Source organism: Pteropus alecto, unplaced genomic scaffold (genome assembly GCF_000325575.1).
Source record: "Pteropus alecto unplaced genomic scaffold, ASM32557v1 scaffold20, whole genome shotgun sequence".
In the NCBI taxonomy this organism is placed as follows: Eukaryota; Metazoa; Chordata; class Mammalia; order Chiroptera; family Pteropodidae; genus Pteropus; species Pteropus alecto.
The window spans coordinates 47,799,813-47,818,094 of NW_006436298.1; the positions used below are offsets into that span (position 1 = coordinate 47,799,813).

The 18,282-nt window shown below is 39.2% G+C and overlaps 1 protein-coding gene and 1 long non-coding RNA gene across 3 annotated transcripts in view; one reads left to right on the plus strand and one right to left on the minus strand.

Moving 5' to 3' along the window:
• The window catches only part of CUNH5orf63 (chromosome unknown C5orf63 homolog), a 21,092-nt gene extending 12,441 nt beyond the window's left edge, over positions 1 to 8,651 (minus strand). The window contains exon 1 of the mRNA XM_015590300.2: positions 8,586 to 8,651. The gene's annotated coding sequence lies outside the window, so the exon portion shown is untranslated. The remainder of the gene's footprint in view (positions 1 to 8,585) is intronic.
• The window catches only part of LOC112480629, a 141,582-nt gene that overhangs the window by 27,257 nt on the left and 96,043 nt on the right, over positions 1 to 18,282 (plus strand). The window lies entirely within an intron of this gene.

Genomic DNA, 18,282 nt, shown 5'->3' on the forward strand with positions numbered 1-18,282 from the left:
ATAAAAATGAGAGTGGAAATTATAAAAGGGAACCAGTCTGAAATGAAGAACACATTATCTGAGATGAGAAGTACATTAAATGGAATAAACAAAGGAATAAACAAAGTGAATAAAGAAAAGGATCAAATGACCTATCTAGAGGACGGGAAAGCCAAGGACACTCAATCACAATGGCAGAAAAAAGATGCCAAGACTATAAAAATAATTTAAAGAGCATATGAGACACTATTAAGAGTCCAAATATCCATCTGATCTGTGTACCTGAAGAAAATCAAGATGTTGAACAGCTGTTTGAAGAAATAATGATGGAAAACTTCTCTAACTTGGTAAAGAAAATGGATATAAAACCCCAGGAAGCTCAGAGAATCCCAAAAACCAGGGATCCAAAGAGGCCCACACCAAGACACATCATAATTAAAATGCCAAAGGTTAAATACAAAGAAAGAATATTAAAAGCAGCAAGAGAAAAATAGACAGTTACCTATAAGGGAGCACCCATAAAACTGGCAGCTGATTTCTCAAAAGAAACTATGCAGGACAGAAGGGCTTGGCAAAAAAATATTTAATGTGATGAAGACCCAGGATCCACAACCAAGAATACTTTATCCAGCAAAGCTATCGTTTAAGATTGAAGGACCAATATAGAGCTTCCCAGACAAAAATAAGCTAAAGGAATTTATCGCCACCAAGCCAGTATTACAGGAAATGTTTTTTCTTTAAGAAGAAAAAACATGTATCAAGAACAGGAATAAAGAATGGTAACAACTACATTCCTATCAACAAATATCTCAAATGGAAAAGAATTAAGTGCTCCAATCAAAAGATAGAGTGGCTGAAAGAATAAGAAAGCAAAACCCCTATACATGCTGCCTACAAGAGGCTCACTTCAGATTAAACGACACATACAAACTAAAAGGAAGGGGATGGAAAAAGATATTGCTTTGATGGATCTAGAAGGTATTTAAGTCAGACAGAGAAAGATAAACACTATATGATTTCACTTATATGCAGAATCTAAGGAATAAAAAGAACAAATTAATCAAAATAGACTCAGAAATATAGTGGACAATTTGGTGACGGACAAAAGGGAGGGAGATTTGGGGGACTGAGAGAATGGGGTGAAGGGTTAAAGAAGTACAAATTAGTAGCTGATGGATGGTCACGGGGATGGGGAGCACAGCATAGGGAAGGCAGTTAGCATTAACACGTTGACTGGGTGGAGGGTCAGGGGAGGGAGGGAGCAATTGGGGGGATCGTTTTATGAACTATATAGATGTCTAACCAATGTACTATATACTTGAAACTGAAAATAAATTAATTTAAAACAAAAATGGTCTGTTGGGGTTGGATCACCTAAGGCCTTATGGGCTCTGTTAAGGAATTGAGGTTTTATTTTAAGTATGATATAGATTTAGAGGAGGGAAATGATGTGATCTCATATACATTTAAGTCACTTTAGCTGCTGTGTGAAGAATATATTGTTGGGGGATGAAAAGAGAAGCAGGCACCCCGTTCTGGGGCTACTGCAATAGTCTAGGGCAGAAACACAGCTAATAGGACTTGTTAATGAATTGGATAAGAGGAGTTAAAGATGACAGGAAGAGCAATCTCAGTTTTGGCCTTGAGCCTCCGGTGGGTGGCAGTGCCATTTACTAAAATGAGGAAAACTATGGCAGGAAGAGATTGAGGTATGTGTGAGACTGAGAGCTCAGTTAGGGACAAGTTGGAGCTCAAGCAGAGAGTGGCACAAACAGGTTTGGTAGTCAGGAGAGAAGCCAGGGCTGAAGATAAAAATTTGAGACTCCACAAGTTTAGGATTTGTATTCACAGCTTGGGAACTAGATGAGATCATCTGAACAATATAGAAAAAGAAAAAGAAGAGGGCCCAGGACATCATGAGTTGGGTAGAGAAGAGCCAGCAAAGGAGGCAGAAAGAAGGCTGGTGAGGTAGGATGAAAACCAGGAAAGTGTCATCACAGAAGCCAAAGGGAAAAAGTATTTCCAGAATGAGGGAATGGCCCATTGTCAAAAAGAGTCATGACGGCTTGAACTAGAATAGGTATCACCTATATCTGATGGTGCTTCAAATGAATGAAATTTTCCAACCAATGCCTACCCCTAAAATGTTTGGTTCTTGCCTAATTTAACATCTTAACTAAAAGTAGATATTTCTGGTGAGGATGGAGGCTGTGAGATAGAAGAGTGGAGGCAAAAAATACCTCAATAAATTTTTATATTTACCAAAAAACAGTCAATTGGATGTCTTAAAAAGAGATAGTAAATGTAAAAATCTTTGTATAAATTATAAAGCAGAATATAGAAATAAAGCTTGTTTATTACTAAATAATACTAAAAGATGTTGTCATTAATAATAATGATGATGATGATTCTAGTGGCTGAAATGTGCTTTTACTGGCCTCAAGTGGGAGATTTAAATCTCTGATATAGTATTATCAGAAAGAGGAAATTGCAAAATTGAAGAATATTTCAAACAGAACTAGCTGAAAATTTCAGATTGTGGACATTAATGAAATAGGAATTTCTAAGATCGAACATTGCTGATTAAAGAACCAACGTATTCATCATCTACTAAGGATGTCACTAAGTCTAGGTAAACCTGACTATCCAGACCAGCCAATATCTTACAACCAGGTATTGGCTTAGCTTACCCAGGCATCACAGAATTACAGACTAGGGAACTGAAATTTAGTTTGTGAGGAGTTGAGGTTTCCCCTTGGTAGCTTTTGAACAAAGGCCAGTTCTCTTACAGTTGCTCCTTCCCAATACTTGCCTTTATGTTTTCAAAGATGGAAAAATTCAGTACCGCTATCACTTTAACGGTATCTTCAACCCGTGTATATCAAAACAGAAGCTTCTCAGGTCATGGTAAAGTTGGATTTTATTGTTCATCTTTAAAGACAAAACTTGTTCCAAAATACTTTCGAATAAATTGTGTAGAGAGGTCAAAGTAAATTTAAATGAATACAACTCCCACTAAATCATCAGTCAGGGGAACTATGCACAAATGGTATAATTCTTCATTTAGAGTTTTAAAGTTATTCTTCACACAGAGTTTCAGTTGGAATTCACACGTTGGAAAGTCCCTAGATACATTTTTGGGTGAGGATTTCATAAAGATAAACCCCAAAGACAGGCAACTCCAAGTAGTTTGGAGATGTTAGGCAATTCCTCATCTCCTTAAGCCTCAGTTTCATCAACTGTAAAATGGAACTGCTACCCATTGTTCTATTCTCTCATTTTACAGTGACCTGGAGAAACTGTGCACATAGGCTTTGAGCATCAAATGTCCTCCTGATCAGAGAAGGGGAAATCAGAAGAAATGCCATGGCAATAGCACATGACTTCAAAGGCACCAAACAAAGAAGGCGAAGTAGTTTTAAAATGCTAGGCCTTTTAAAGAGGACGAAAATTCATACATAGATCCAGGCAAAAGTGTAAAGGCACGTGCTAATCACAAACTGGCTTCTCTGGCCCCTCAATCATTACTGGGAAGTCTTTGCATCAGAAAAGACCCAGTAGGGAAATGGGGGAGGTGACATTAGAGTGGCCAGGCACTCACCTCGCAACTGTTTGAGCATCTGAGATGGAAAAGTGCCTTTGAAAAAAAAGAAGAATGTATTTTTCTTTCATACTATTAAACACATTTTTAAAATGATTTTTAATGACAGACCCTCATTATCTTGGCATTCTCTTCCCTGTCCAGAATCACCACTGTGTTTATCTAGGCCTGGAACAAGCTGACATATGTGAAGTAGAAGGGGAGAGGACTCTTTAGTGTAAGCAAGAGTTTGTTTTAGAAACTTTAGACCTTAGTAGGCACACTTTCCAGATCACTGCTTCAGAGGCGTCTGCTTGGTAATGGTGTTGGTGCACATGACAATGTCAGGGAAGGATTTTCAGGAAAACAGTCAGCTGAGAAAAATAAATTGACGATGCTAATCAGGAACAGTAATATACTGTTATATATTCCCTATATTTACTCCCTCTAGCATCCAGGACACTAAAGGAGATTCTGGACGAATTCCCGTTAACATACAGGGCCTGTACACATTGCACCCCTCCCCTCATCTGCAAACCCAAAGACGCTGACTCAGCATCTGGCTTGGAGCCAGAGAGGCATATTCTGAATTCAGAGTGTGCAACAATGTTCAGTACAATTACGACATAATGGCTGCAAAGCTGTTCCTAAAAGCCAAGAAAACCTGAATAATGTGATTGCGTTATATCATACATGAGGGCTTAATAGAGTTTAAAAACTAATTTGAAAATGCCTTCATTCCATACAGATAGCATTAAGATGAGGGCAAAATCATTCTAGTTCAAGGGATAGGAACAAAGTGCATAAGGAATTATACAGACTCCTTTCTACATTATCCTTCTTAACCAAAATGACCCATTCTCTTTGAAGATATCTCTGATACTTAATACTGACCCAGAAAGAAGGCAATTTCATTAATAACATCTTAGTCTTATTGTACCCAGCTAGTAATGCCAGTTTTCTTGCTATTTAAAGAGCACACAATCCTATTTCTAAAAACAACTGTTTGCAATTGAAAATCTGTCCATTCAAGCAATGTTTTCCATTCATCACTAATACTCCATTTCTAATTCATCTTGCCAAAGAGGCGAAGTTATTCTCCTGACCACACAAGACTGGAAAGATGTTTCATTCATTTTTAGCCATTTTGTAGCAAATGACTTTGGAACATTTGATGACTAAATCTAGCATTTCCTCGGACTTGTGATACCAACAGTACCTAGGCCCGTGAAGTACACTGCTCAATCTGAATGTTGGAAACCATCCACTCTTGAGATCAGGCCCTAGTATCCCTCACTTATGTGAGATTCTACAATCCTCTGAATCCTATTCCGTTATTTAAGAGCTTTTACTGGTAGAATATATTTGAATTGGGAAATGACTTTGGAGATCCCCTTGCTTCATGAATAAACTAATGTTTAACCAAAGCATTTCACACTGCATTTTTTTTGTTCATTTCTCTATATTTGCTCTTTGAACAATGGCCTATTTGTATACATGATGAGAACAACATGGAATTTTCAGAATTAAAAAGTCTCTAAGTTCAACCCCCTCTCTTTAAGAAAAAAAAAATCTCAAAAAGTTTTATACATTAAGCCTCAGAATATACCAAATAACAGATACCACATGTTTAAGGCTTAATTTAAGGATAGAGAGAATGAGGAAAGTCTCAGCTTTAGAAGGCAGAATTCTACTATAAGAATGAGGTTCTGATCTCTAAATCTAAGAAGATTCAGATTAACTTCATTTTTGAACCTGGAGAAACAGAGCTGAATTTAGAACTTTTTTTTTTTTTTTTCAGTCTTATGTTCTAAGGTGCCTCTCAGCCTTACTTAATTTCTATGAAATAACAGTATCCATTCTCTTGGTTGACTGGAGGGACTACATGTTTTAAGAATTAAAGAGTTAAAAATCAAATAATTCAAGCTCATGTCCTTCCTCCTGACAAACTAGAAGCCATTTCCCCATTATTTCATGATTAATATGAAAAGTACAGGAACAATGAGAGGAAGTTCATTTATTTCCAGTAGTTACATTCTGGTTTCTGCTGCAATTCCACTGGCAACATAGGAAGCAGCATATACCACATGTCTGCCTAATTACAATACAAAAAGCTGTTGATTTTGCACTCCTTTGGAATGTTAGCAAAGTAGAAAAGATGATCGTTGCTCTCCTTCAGTATTATTTAGGCAACATGGCTTTAAAATAGTGACCGTACATAGGTCTTCCATCCTTAGGCATGATCAAACCAAGATGTAAGTGCCCTAGGTAAGCTAATAATTTGGTATATCTTCAAATAGATACGCTTCAAATATTCATTCGACAGGTGTTTGTGTGAGAAACTGAGCATAGCAGGCCTGGAGAGTATGAAGACAAGGCTGGTGAAGCCTTTCAGCTCGCATGTTCCATTTAAAACAACAAAGGCCCTGCAACTGACCAGGCCAGATCTCCCTGGAATGCAGTTTGGTGACCATCCATGGATTCTCAAATACGCCTTTCCCTATTCCAGGCTTTTTTATTAAAGCATTAATAACTGCAGTATTTATAACTGCATGTAGTACTCCCTTGAAAGGTTACTGTTTTATATTCTTTTTTCTACCTTGTTGCATTCCCAGTGATGTTTTCACATTCCTTTTAGGGACGCTGCCTTTTTATTTCTAATACATTGAGTGTCTGCAATGTGCCAGTCACTGTGCCAAGTATTAGAAATATAAAAAGCAATTAAGATATTTTCCCTGCTCTTAAGGAACTCACACCTTGGACAGGAGATTTACAAACACATACAATACCACAGTGATGAAGCCTAAAGCAGTAAAATGGTTATTACTAGATATTATTGGTGAAATGCTCTTAAATCCTTGGAGAGGGATTCTTTCTTAAAATAGAAGGTATTCTGAGTTTTGCCTTGATCTCTGGAAACTTTATTTTGGATAAGGATTGAAATAAAAAGAGAGTAATGTTTTTATGCCTCCAGTTTCCTGTGGCTGTAACTGGAATGGAGAGTTAGAGATATGGGATAGTACCTATGAGAAACTTAGCCCAAATCTTTCATTTTGCATATCCTTCTTCAAATGATTTTGTCCCTTGAACTTGCTATGTGATACTAGGGGAAGGATGAAGGAAGCTTGCCTAGTCCCTGCTACCTGTGTAGCTACACATCTCAGGATCCAGATGGTTGCTCCCCTTCAAAATAATTGCAAACAAGATTAAAACTGCATGCAGGAACTATTCCAGCTGGCTTTTGGCTCCCTCTGATATTCACTCCTTGAATAAAGCAGTGGCAAAATTAGATTTAAAATAAGAAACATTAAAAAACTTACTAGTACCAGATCACCTCAAGGTCCTGCTAACATATGAAACCCTGAACCCTGGCATCAGAGTTAACTGAATGCATCAGCCAGCTAGAGCATGCACATGTTAGGAAATACAAAACTTTAATAATAAAAAAATAACTTATTTTGAAGGCATAGCTCCACATTGCGTCTGGGTACTTAAAAGTATGATAGAGCCAGGGACCTGGAATAAAATGGAAATACAGTCCAATAAATTCCCAAGCTAGAAAATCCTCGTTTCTGTTACCTTACCTGCCATCTATCTAAATAAAACCAAATAGACATATTTTTTTCCAGTGAAGGAGACAAAAAAATATTGATCCTTCCTTGGCAGGCAGCTACTACTGACCACAACAAGCACGAAGAAAGAAAATCTGGGGAGTGTGCTTGTCTAAAGCACCAGCCACACCAATCTTCGTTTTCATGACAGGAACTTTCTGATTCTAGGCAATTCCTTAGCAGAGCAGGACCTAGGTTATTAGGCTATGAAATTTCACACAGAACCATGATTAGTTCTGCCTTACTCCAATATTACTATTATCATTCAATATTTCCAGGGTATACCTCTTTTTCCAAGTGTTTTAAAACAATGTGTACAGCTCTAAATATTGGTAGAGAGCTTCATATGTATTTTCATAAGCGATTGCTCAGATAATTACTAAATGAAAAGAATGTGGCCTCTAATAGCTACCTCATCTTGAGCAGTGTCATGCATGCTAAGACATAGCTCTAGCGGCTGCTTCCCCAAGGCAACATGTAGTTACAGGAGCTCGGCTTATGTTGCTAAATGCGCTGGAAAAGGTTGGGGATAGAAGAGATCCTCGACACTATCCCTGTCCCAGAAGAACTGAGATTCTTGAGATCAGGTTGGGCCATACTGTGGATTTTTTAACAACCTCTGAAATATAAAGTACTATATATAACACTTTCTATTAAGCAACAAGAATAAAGATCACCCAGGCCAAAAACTCCTTGTTAAAGACAGCCTTAGAAACAGGCACTGCCTATTCATGTTAGTAATAATTTGGCTGGGGCTTTTCTACCTTTGGATTTCTTAAAAAATTGTATGAGGTGATATTTGTTAGGGGTAACTGACAAGGCTAAGTATTTGTTGAGAACTGCACAGTCTCTGATTTATTCTCTCATTGTTCAGCACCCAGAGGGATGCTTTTGCTCAATAAAGCAGAGAGGAGGTCCAGAGAGCCCTGGACTCAACAATGTTCCCTAGTGCACCTTACAATCTTTTCATCCCCAATAAAAGGTCAACATGGCTGCTCAAAAATATTTATTTAAAAAGGCAGTCATCTCAGCGGGCTGCCAATTGAGATTATATCGCCACTTCACGGAAGTTAATTAAACCGGGGACGGGGCATCTGTGAATCACTGTAAATAGCATTAAGTTGAAATGTTTTCTGCTTTCTCTTAAAAAGCTGCCTTTTCCCGCCCATTATTTGTCGATTTCCCAGAGCGCCACTGTGCGCGAACACACATACACACACGTTTATAACAACCCCACTCCCGTAGTTCATGGACTTACACTCTCGGTTTAATTAAAGTCTCTCTAATGACAATCAAAATTGGCCGCGTGCGCAACAACCAAGGTCTGGCTTGCGCCTCTTCCCAACCCGCCTGCTGGCTCTGTGCAAGGGGCTGCAAACGCGCCCGCCTGCTGGCGCGGGTCCACTGACACCCACCTGAGCCTTCCGCCGCCTACGTCGCCCTGCGCCCGGCACTACGTCGCCTTCCGCCCTGCGTCCGGCACTTCCGCTCGAGCCCGCGCGGCTCGGGCTCCGCGCCCCGCACTTCCGTCCCGGCTTGTCGCCCTTGGGCTTGGTGTCCTTGGATCTCAGATCCCAGGAGATCGCCCCCTGAAGCATGGGCTATTATGCATGTAAGGAGAGACGCAAAAACCAAGGCCAAAATGTATATATATATTTAAAAAAGGGTGGTGCAGTGCACGGAAAAGGGACCGGGGATGTTTGGGGACCATTTAATAATGAGCGTCAGGTGTGCTAGCCAGCTTTTTGAGATTGTGCAGTCTATTTCGTTTTGGCCCCTCCCTGCATGCATGCGTGCATGCATTCATTCATTCATTCATTTATTCATTCATTTAATGTTTTCTGTCCTCCGAGTCTGGACTGAGCTAGGTTATGAGGAACACGATTATGAATGAAACTGGCAGGTGTACCCTCCCACACTTAAAGTTGGATAGGCAAGTCAGACGTTAGGAAATGATCCTTTAAATAGGTCGTCAGTTCACTGAACTTAGTGCTTTGAAAGGGAAGGAATATGGACCTACGAAAAAGTATGTGTGATGTAGTTAATAAGGTAGCTTTTGGGCTGGCATGTGTAAAGCTGGGTTGGGCAGGGACAGCTCTCCTGGCCTAGGAATAGCTGAAACAGGAGAGAGCCCAGCATGGGCAATGCAAAGAAGACTGATTGGTATGGCTACAGCATAAAGGGAGTGGGGAATAGAAATGGGAACAGGTTGGAGTGTAGGCAGGAGTCAGACCATGCAGGGCCTTTCAGGTTTATATTAAGGGTAGCTGGATCAATTTTTGTTTACTCTTATTTTTGTTTGTATGTGGGAATGGGGTTGAACTGATCAATTTTCCATTCTGAAGGGATTACTCATCTTTGGGAAGGAGAAGAGAAAGGGTTGGGGTAGGTGAAAGCTGAGTACAAGCAGGGAAGGCAGGAGGCAGATAAGTTCAGGGGGTAGTTATGGTACTGTAAATAGAAAATGATGGATAATAGTAAGATTAATGCTCAAAGCTAACATAGATTGCTCACCATCAACTTTACACTCATTAACTTGTTTAATCCTGAGAACAATCCTATTAAGCATTCTTAGTACCATTTTACACATGAAGAAATGGAGGATTAATAGCTTGTCCTGGTCCTCAGAGCTGGAAAATGGCAGAATTAGAATTCCATCTCATGCTGTCTGATGCCGGTATCTATGAGTTTGCCACTGTACCCTCAATATGTTTTTGGTGATGTTAAAAAAGACACAAAACAAACCAAGGTCAGGAATAAATCCTCTAAACAAACCACATTGATTATGTGATATTGTTAGAGGACATATCTAGAAAGTAGAGTTTTCAAATTCTTTATAACTTCAGATTTGCTGATGGCAAAAGATAAAATTTTGTGACAGTCAACAGACTACCTGTGATTATTTTTGAGTTGATACAGTCTGATAAGGCTTAATTTTTTTTTCGAAGGTGGTGTTAAAAGTCAGTTGACAAATTGTACTCTACCTAACAGTTGCTGATATATCTTTAAAGAAGTTATCTTGGGTCTAGTTATAAACACCTTGGCAGAGTATGCATAGCTCACATTTTGTGTAGTGATAGAAAAGCTTCCTAGAAATGCAACTTCATATCAGCTCTCAAATCTCATTTTTTCTTAGAACACAAAATAAATTGGATTCGTGAAACCTGATTTCATCCCCTGAAGAATGACTTCACACAAGGCCAACAGCGAAGGCTTTTAGCATGGGTTACTAGTAAATTTCTCTAAGGAGTCAAAAATTCACAAATTTACAGAATTTGAGTTTAATTAGTAAGAATTTCTTGGGTTGTTCAGGTGATGCCACAGGACTTGGTACATCCACACAATTGTTTTGGTTGAGGGCAGAAGTCCCATGAAGCAGCTGGGAATCCCTGAGAGCTCACTGTAGTCAATGCCCAGTCACTTTGAGAGTGCTTGGCTGAGTGCCCGGAGCCCAGAGGGCCAGTTTAACCTCCAGCTACGAGATTCACAGTGTTGGGCATACGAGCTGTGCTTGGGAAAATGTCTAAAGTCTGACCAGGAAATATTATTGTCTCCCAAATAAAAAAAGAAAACTGCCAAAGCAAAATTAATAAATATTTATTAGTCACAAAATATGAGTGTGCTTTATTAATTGCTGGATTTAGTGTTCATAACAATTTCAGTATACTTGAAAGCAGTCTTTAAATGAGATGCTTTTACTGAGAATTCCTAAGTATACATGATGAGTGTTGAGAAATCACAGCATATTTTAAATTAGTTACTTTAGCCAAATAATTTCAAAAGCAAAATTATAAAATCCTTTATTAGACAAATTATTAAATGTAGGATGTATACACATTTGAACATGTTTTGAGTGATGTGAAAGTAATATTTAGCTATATGAAGGTCTTAGTATAGTGATGGGTCTTGTACAGTTTTGTTCACTCAAAACATGCTTGTCATAGACATTTGACCTATATCTTTCCCTCTAGGTCTGGAATCTAATCCCAAGCTATGTTCTGGGAATCTGGATAAATGGTGAAAGATCTCTGTGTTCTAAACTCACCTGGGTTGAGTTCTTTGAGATCTCAAGGCTCTGCCAGCCCCATGCTCAGTTCTGAGGCTGAAGCCTGTTCTAAAGAAAGCTTGCTGGTATATAGCCTGGTCTGCAACTCCTGAGATAACTCCGAGGGTACTTTAGGCAGTGGTCCCTAACCATTTTGGCACCAGGGACCAGTGCTCCTATGAGAATCTAATGCCTGATGATCTGAGGTGGAGCTGAGGTGGTGATGCTAGTGCTGGGGAACAGCTACAAATACAGATGAAGCTTCACTCACCTATTGATCACCTCCTGCTGTGCGGCCTGGTTCCTAACAGGCCACAAACCGGTGTTGGTCCATGGCCCAGGTTTGGTGACCCTTGCTTTAGAGGACATATTGCCTGTTTTTCCAGAGATAACCTGTAGCCAGGCTTCCCCCTGAGGCCTCCTAAGGGTTGGGCGTGGAGGGAGGCATGTTCATTCCCACCCCCTGACTTTGATTCTGGGAGGACAGGAGTAAAGAAATGGCTTTTGATGTCAATGCTTTCCCTTGAGAATATCTTAGAAAAATATTGTATGTCCTGACAGGTAGTGACTGTAATGCCAGCTCTAATTTACAGTAACCTGGCTCTGTGCTGCCACTCAAAAAAACGCAGTCTGAACTTTGACTAGGAGGGACAGTCCCAGTAATTGCCTCAATGTAATCATAACAATGGAGGTATTTAGAAACCTGGTAGGTTTTATTTCTGGTCTTCCTCTGGTCTTTATAGTGAGCTTATTTGTTTATCTCCTGAGTGTCTCATCCCTAGTACTGCAAACTCTGCAGGAAATGATCTGTAAGGGCTAGATATTGTGTTATGTTTAAGGTCATGGAGAAAAACAGTGGCAACCTCCCAAAGAAAAGACAGGCTTCTGAGTCTGGATGTGTTGGGTCAGCAGGGCCATTGTTGGCTCCCCAAGGCCAACCATTACAGGAAACAGAATTATAAGCCTGTCTAACCAGGGGAGAATGGACTTCAGAAGCCTGATTTCTATAACCCCCTTGACATTTAAAAAACTCTGCTCTTGTGCCAGACATTCAGAAGAGAGTGAAGAAAATTTTCAAAGAAGAAAAATGTTTATTTGTTTTAAGCCTTGCTCAGTAAACCACTTATGCCATTTACATTAGTTAAAGAAACTTTCCTTGTAAACACCATTAATTATGTAGTATAAGAGCCAAATAAAAATGCTAAAAAATAAAAGTAATTGTAGAATAAATTAGTATAGCTTGAGTGCACATATATTATACAGTGCACATATATTATATATTTTTTTGAAGGAAGTGGATTTGTGGCTTTCTAGTGTTTGAACTACTAGGATGGAACCAACAGAAATGACATTTTACAGATGGCTACCAAAGCTGTTAAAGTTTAAATCCATACTGGCAATGAAATTACAGTTTTCACAGGGAACTTGACTCATGCCCCTCTCTATATCTGTTTTGAAAAGACTGTGGGGGGAGATGTGAATTGAGTGTCCTGTGGATTTCCTCCCGAAGGTTTGTGGGAGCAGGACTATTACTGTTTATCCCAAACCAGAGGCCTCCGATGTCTTCTCCAGTGCCATAGCAGAAGATTGGTTGTGTCTGTGCTAAAGGAAATGAATTGTGTGCAGCCTGCCCGGCACAAAGAGGGGCAGGGACTGAAGTTGAGGAAATGTGGCATGGGGACCTTGTAATAACAATGACAATATACATTTGTGTCACCTTTGTAGTATTTCAAGGATTTTCATGTGTTGTATTTAACTTGATCCTTTACAATAATTCTGTAAGATAGGTAGCACATGTATTTTTACTGACCCCATTTTACAGGCAAAGAAATTGAAGCTTAGGGAAGAGATCACAGTGACACAAGGATTGGAAAGCATTTCCTAACTCCTATCTAAATTTTTTTCCACTACCACATATTTCTTTTTAAATGTAAATGAAGAGAAACATGGTTTAGTTCATAGCAATATTTTGTGCTATGTGGAATCTTTTAAGAACATTTGAGCACATTTATATCATTTCCTCAGGGAAAGTTTTGTTTAAGTTAGAGAAGTAGAAAATGGAGTTGAAATGGGAAAAGTTTTTCATTTTTATGGATTAAAACCTTCTGGTATGTTTGGTAAGCAAGGATCATGGAGGAGGATCAATTTCTTACAGCATAAAGTGAGGAGAGCCTCCTTGGTTCCCTGGTTCAGCTCGACACCCCTCCAAGAAATCCTGTTCAGACAAAACAGGGTGGCTGACTTATAAGTCAGAAAAAAAGACATCACTGTCCTCCAGCATGCCCCAACACACCGAATGGTCTGATGCAGTACTGAAGTTAACACTTATTGCTCAGAAGAATTCTGAAGGATATTTTTTTTCGCTGCTTTGAGCATCTTTCAGAAATATGCTTAAATATTTTGCTACATTATCTGCTATGTCAGCACAGCACAAAATAAAGGGAAATTATCTTTCATTCATTTATTCAAAATAATGCTTACTATGTACTATGTACTATGTGCCAGTGCTAGACACTAAGACTCTGGGGTTGAACCAATTGGACATGCTCTTTTTTGTGATGGAACTGCCAGTCAAATGGAGTAGATGAATGTTAATCAAATGATCACATCAATAAATATTTACTATAGGAGGCCCTTTCTAGAATGAGAGCAAGACTGATGGCTGAGTAGGTAATTGAAAAATGCAGTTAAAATGGGAAATCATTAAAATATGTATGTAAATATGTGTGTATAGAGATATAATTTTATTTTTTACTTAAAACACACAAATGAACATTTATTTTCCAAAAATGATAGGGCTAAGGTGCTTTCTTTAAGGATCAGTTCAATAACTAAAGTTTTATATCATCTTTCTTGCATAAAGCTCGCTCAAATGCATATCATCTATAATTTCCAGTTTCAGACATTTTAAAGTGGAGGGAGAACTTAAAGATATTTGTGAAATAATTTGAATTCATTTAGATTTTTATTATTTTTTCCCAGCCTTTTACACTTGTCCTGCCTAATTTAAGAGCATTTCCCACTCCTTGCCCCACGTTTTCAAGTTACTCCAAAGCGTTCAACTTAGTTTTCATGGAAATAGCAACTCCCTTTTTTATGCTCATATTTAATCAGTTTATATGATATTTAATTAAACTACATCATTATAGTAATCAGGTACAATTGCTATAAATAGGTTTGGGAACGAAAACAAACTCCTCTTAGTAAAGATAGAGCTCAGTCGGTAGGGATAGAAGTGGTGAGGGTATATATTAGTTGGCAGAAGCCACCAGCATTAATTATGCTCTGGCCAATCAGTCAATACACTTTACATATAGATTTGAAGACATCGGTTAATTCCCCAAGGAGCTCAATTAAAATTTTTCTATCGTAATTAGAAACCAATAAACATTACCAAGGAAAAGCAGTGAGTGTCATGAAGGTCTGTAATTGGGGATGTGACTCAGTTCTGGAGCATCAGGAAAGGCCTTTCAGAGGACTTGAAAGATCAGAGGCTGATTAGGTGTTTGCTCAGGGAGGGGTCTACAGAAAAAGAGTTCTAGACAGCAGGAGCAGCAGAGTCAATACTGTGAGGACAGAGAGAGTATGTGTTGAAAATGAGGAACCAAAAGAAGCCAGTATGGTCAGAGCAAAGGGTGAAAGGTGGTCCAGGATGAGGGAGAGGCAAGTTCACGCCAGCTTTACTGGCTCTGACAAGCATGAGGATCTTCATCCCTGCTGACAGTGGGAAGCTGTCATTGGTTATAAAGCTTATTTGATCAAGAGCAACAGCTAATTTGTTGAGTTTTGACCCCCAAATCTAATTTGGGCACTTAGATTGTTTGTTTTACTATTTAAACACACTCTAGGTAGCAGAGAAAAAAATCTTTTTTTAACCTCTGCCACCAGAATTTCTCTTAGGGAGGGAATAGTCCCTGACTAGGAAAATACATTCATCAGCCACTTGTGGGTCAAACTTGAAGATTTGAGGGTAGGTGTCAAGATAATAAAAGAGATACTAAATATCTCTGCTGAGAAAGAAGGAGAGAGAAGGAAGGAAGGGGATGTGAGTTAATTAGTTTCCGAGAGCTGCTAATAAAGTATCACAAACTGGGGGCTTAAAATAACAGACATTGAGTCTCTTAGTTTTGGGGACCGCAAGTCTGAAAAGAAGGTGTCAGCAGGGTCATGTTTCCTTTTTGAGGCTCTGGATAGAATCTTTCCTTGTTTCTTCCTAGTTTCTGGTGGTGGCCGGCAATCTTTGGTATTCTCTGGCTTTTAATTGCATCATTCCAATCTCTGTCCCTGTGGTCACATGGTATTCTCCCTGTGTGCCTCTGTCTGTGCCTCTTCTTTTTTTAAGGACATCAGTCACATTGGATTAGGGCCCAACTTAATGACTTCCTCTTTAAAAAAATTTTGTTTGCATTTTTTCTCAGCTTTATTGAAATACAATAGACAATTTGTTGCTCGTATTTATATTGTACAATTCAATAAGTTTTTTTTCAATTATAGTTGGGATACAATAATATATTAGTTTCAGTTGTACAGCATAGTGATTAGAGATCTATAAAACTCACAAAGTGATCACCCCACTAAATCTAGTACCCCTCTTCTCCCTTACATATTTATTACAACATTATTAAGTATTTTCCTTGTGCTACACTTTATATTTCGGTGTCTATTTTGTAACTATCCATTTGTACTTCTTAATCTCTTTGCCCTTTTTCGCCATCTCCCCACCCTCCCTCCTATCTAGTAGCTCTCAAAATATTCTCTGTATCTTTGAGTTTATTTCCATTTTTGTTGTTTATTTTGTTCTTTAAACTCCACATGCACATAAAATCATATGATATTTGTCTTTCTCTATCTGACTTATTTCATTCAGCTCAATACCCTCTAAGTCCATCAAGGCAATATCTTTTTCCATCCTCTTCCTTTTAGTCTGTGTTTGTCTTTTAATCTGAAGAGAGTCTCTTGTAGGCAGCATATGTAGGGGTCTTGTTTTCTTATCCATTCAGCCACTCTATCTTTTGACCAGAACACTTAATTCTTTTCCATTTGAGATATTTGTTGATAGGAATGTAGTTGTTACCATTCTTTATTCCTGTTTTTGATACATGTTTTTTCTTCTTAAAGAAGTTCTTCCAACACTTCCTGCAATACTGGCTTGGTGTTAATAAATTCCTTTAGCTTATTTTTGTATGGGAAGATCTTTATATGTCCTTCGATTCTAAATGATAGCTTTGCTGGATAAAGCAATCTTGGTTATAGGTCCTGGGTTTTCATCACTTCGAATATTTTGTGCCAAACCCTTCTGTCCTGCATAGTTTCTTTTGAGAAATCAGTTACCTTGTAGGTAACTGCTTTTCTCTTGCTGCTTTTAAGATTCTCTCTGTATTTAACCTTTGACATTTTCATTATGATGTGTCTTGATGTGTGGGCCTCTTTGGGTTCATCTTTTTTGGGACTCTCTGAGCATCCTTGGGTTGTAAGTCTTTCCTTCACCAGGTTAGGGAAGTTTTCCATCATCATTTCTTCAAATAGCTCTTTAACTTCTTATTTTCCTTCAGGTACCCCTATGACACAAATATTTTTACATTTAATTGTGTCCCATAGGCTCCTTAAATTATTATTATAGTCTTGGCTTTTTTTTTCTTGCCATTCTGATTGAATGTCCTTGGCTTCCCCATCTTCTATATTGGTGGTTCAATCCTCTTCTTTATCCACTCAGTTAATTCCCTCTAGTATACTCTTCATCTCAGATAATGTTTTGTTCATTTCTGTCTGGTTCTCTTTTATAATTTCCATTTCCATTTTGATGTTTTTTATCTCTTTGTTAAAGTTCTTACTGAGTTCACCTACACTTTCCTTAAGTTCATCGAGCATCTTTACAACCAGTGTTTTGAACTCTGCATCTGTTAGATTCCTTGACTCCATTATTCCTGGATCTCTGTTCTATTCTCTCATATGGTTTCTGCTTCTTTGTCTTCCCATTTTAGCTGCTTTTCTGTGTCTGTTTCTATGTACTAAGCAAAGCTCCTAAGTCTCCCAGTCTTATTAATGAAGCTTTATGTAGTAGGTGTCCAGTGGCACAGTCCTGAGAGGGGTTCAGCTGCAGGCCAAGTTTAGCCTCAGCCTGTGCCCTTACAAAGCCACCTGTTAAGATTTAGCAAGCAATTGGCAGATGCCGTGCTCATAGTTGCCTCAAGAGGCTACGCCAGAAACTGAGCCCAGCTGCCACCAGTGTAAGTCTTGGCGCTGCTCAGCAAGGAGCACTGGACTCATGGAGGACACAACCGGATGCGGCTTGGGTAGGGCCGTGAATTGGGGGAGGCAGTTTCAGGGTATCCTCTGGGCAGAGCGATCTCTGTTATCCTGTTGGGTGACATCTCAGCTATGGAGGCACTGAGTCCTTACACAGGGAGGGGGCAGGGTTCAACAGAGAGACAATGATACATACCTCTAGCACTTCTGCCCGGGAGAGATTCTTACCTCCAGCCCTCGCTCCAACAACCCAGTGTCCTCCCATAAGTTCCTGGTGCCTCCCATGCAGCTGACCCAGTGCTGGTGCTCAGAGCAAGCAGGTCCGTCACTGTGAAAGTCCAGTTGCAGACATGGCCCCTTTAAGAGGCATCTGCAGCTGCCGGCTGCCGTTGCTGCAGCCCCTGTCCCACTCAGCTGGCAGCCTTGTGTCTTCACCCCCTCCTACCTTCTGCTGTTGTGGGGTGATTTCTTACTTCTCTCCCTAGTTGTAATGCTTCTGTTCATCTAGATCCCAGACAACTTTTCTTGCTATTTGCTCCGTGTTTCTGTCACAACTTTGATGTGGTTGCATGAGAGATGAACAAAGCCTCTCTAATCTATTATTTTTCCTAATGACTTCCTCTTAACTCGATTAGATCTGCAAAGACCCTATTTCTAAACAGGGTCACTCCACAAATACTAGAGGCTAAGGTTTGAATGTATCTTTGGGGGAACACAATTCAACTCATAACAGGCATGAAGGGAGAGAAGTGAGAGGATCAGCAAAATCTTAAGAGATTAAATGGCTGGGGTGGCTGGCTACAGCCAGTGAGAAATTGCTG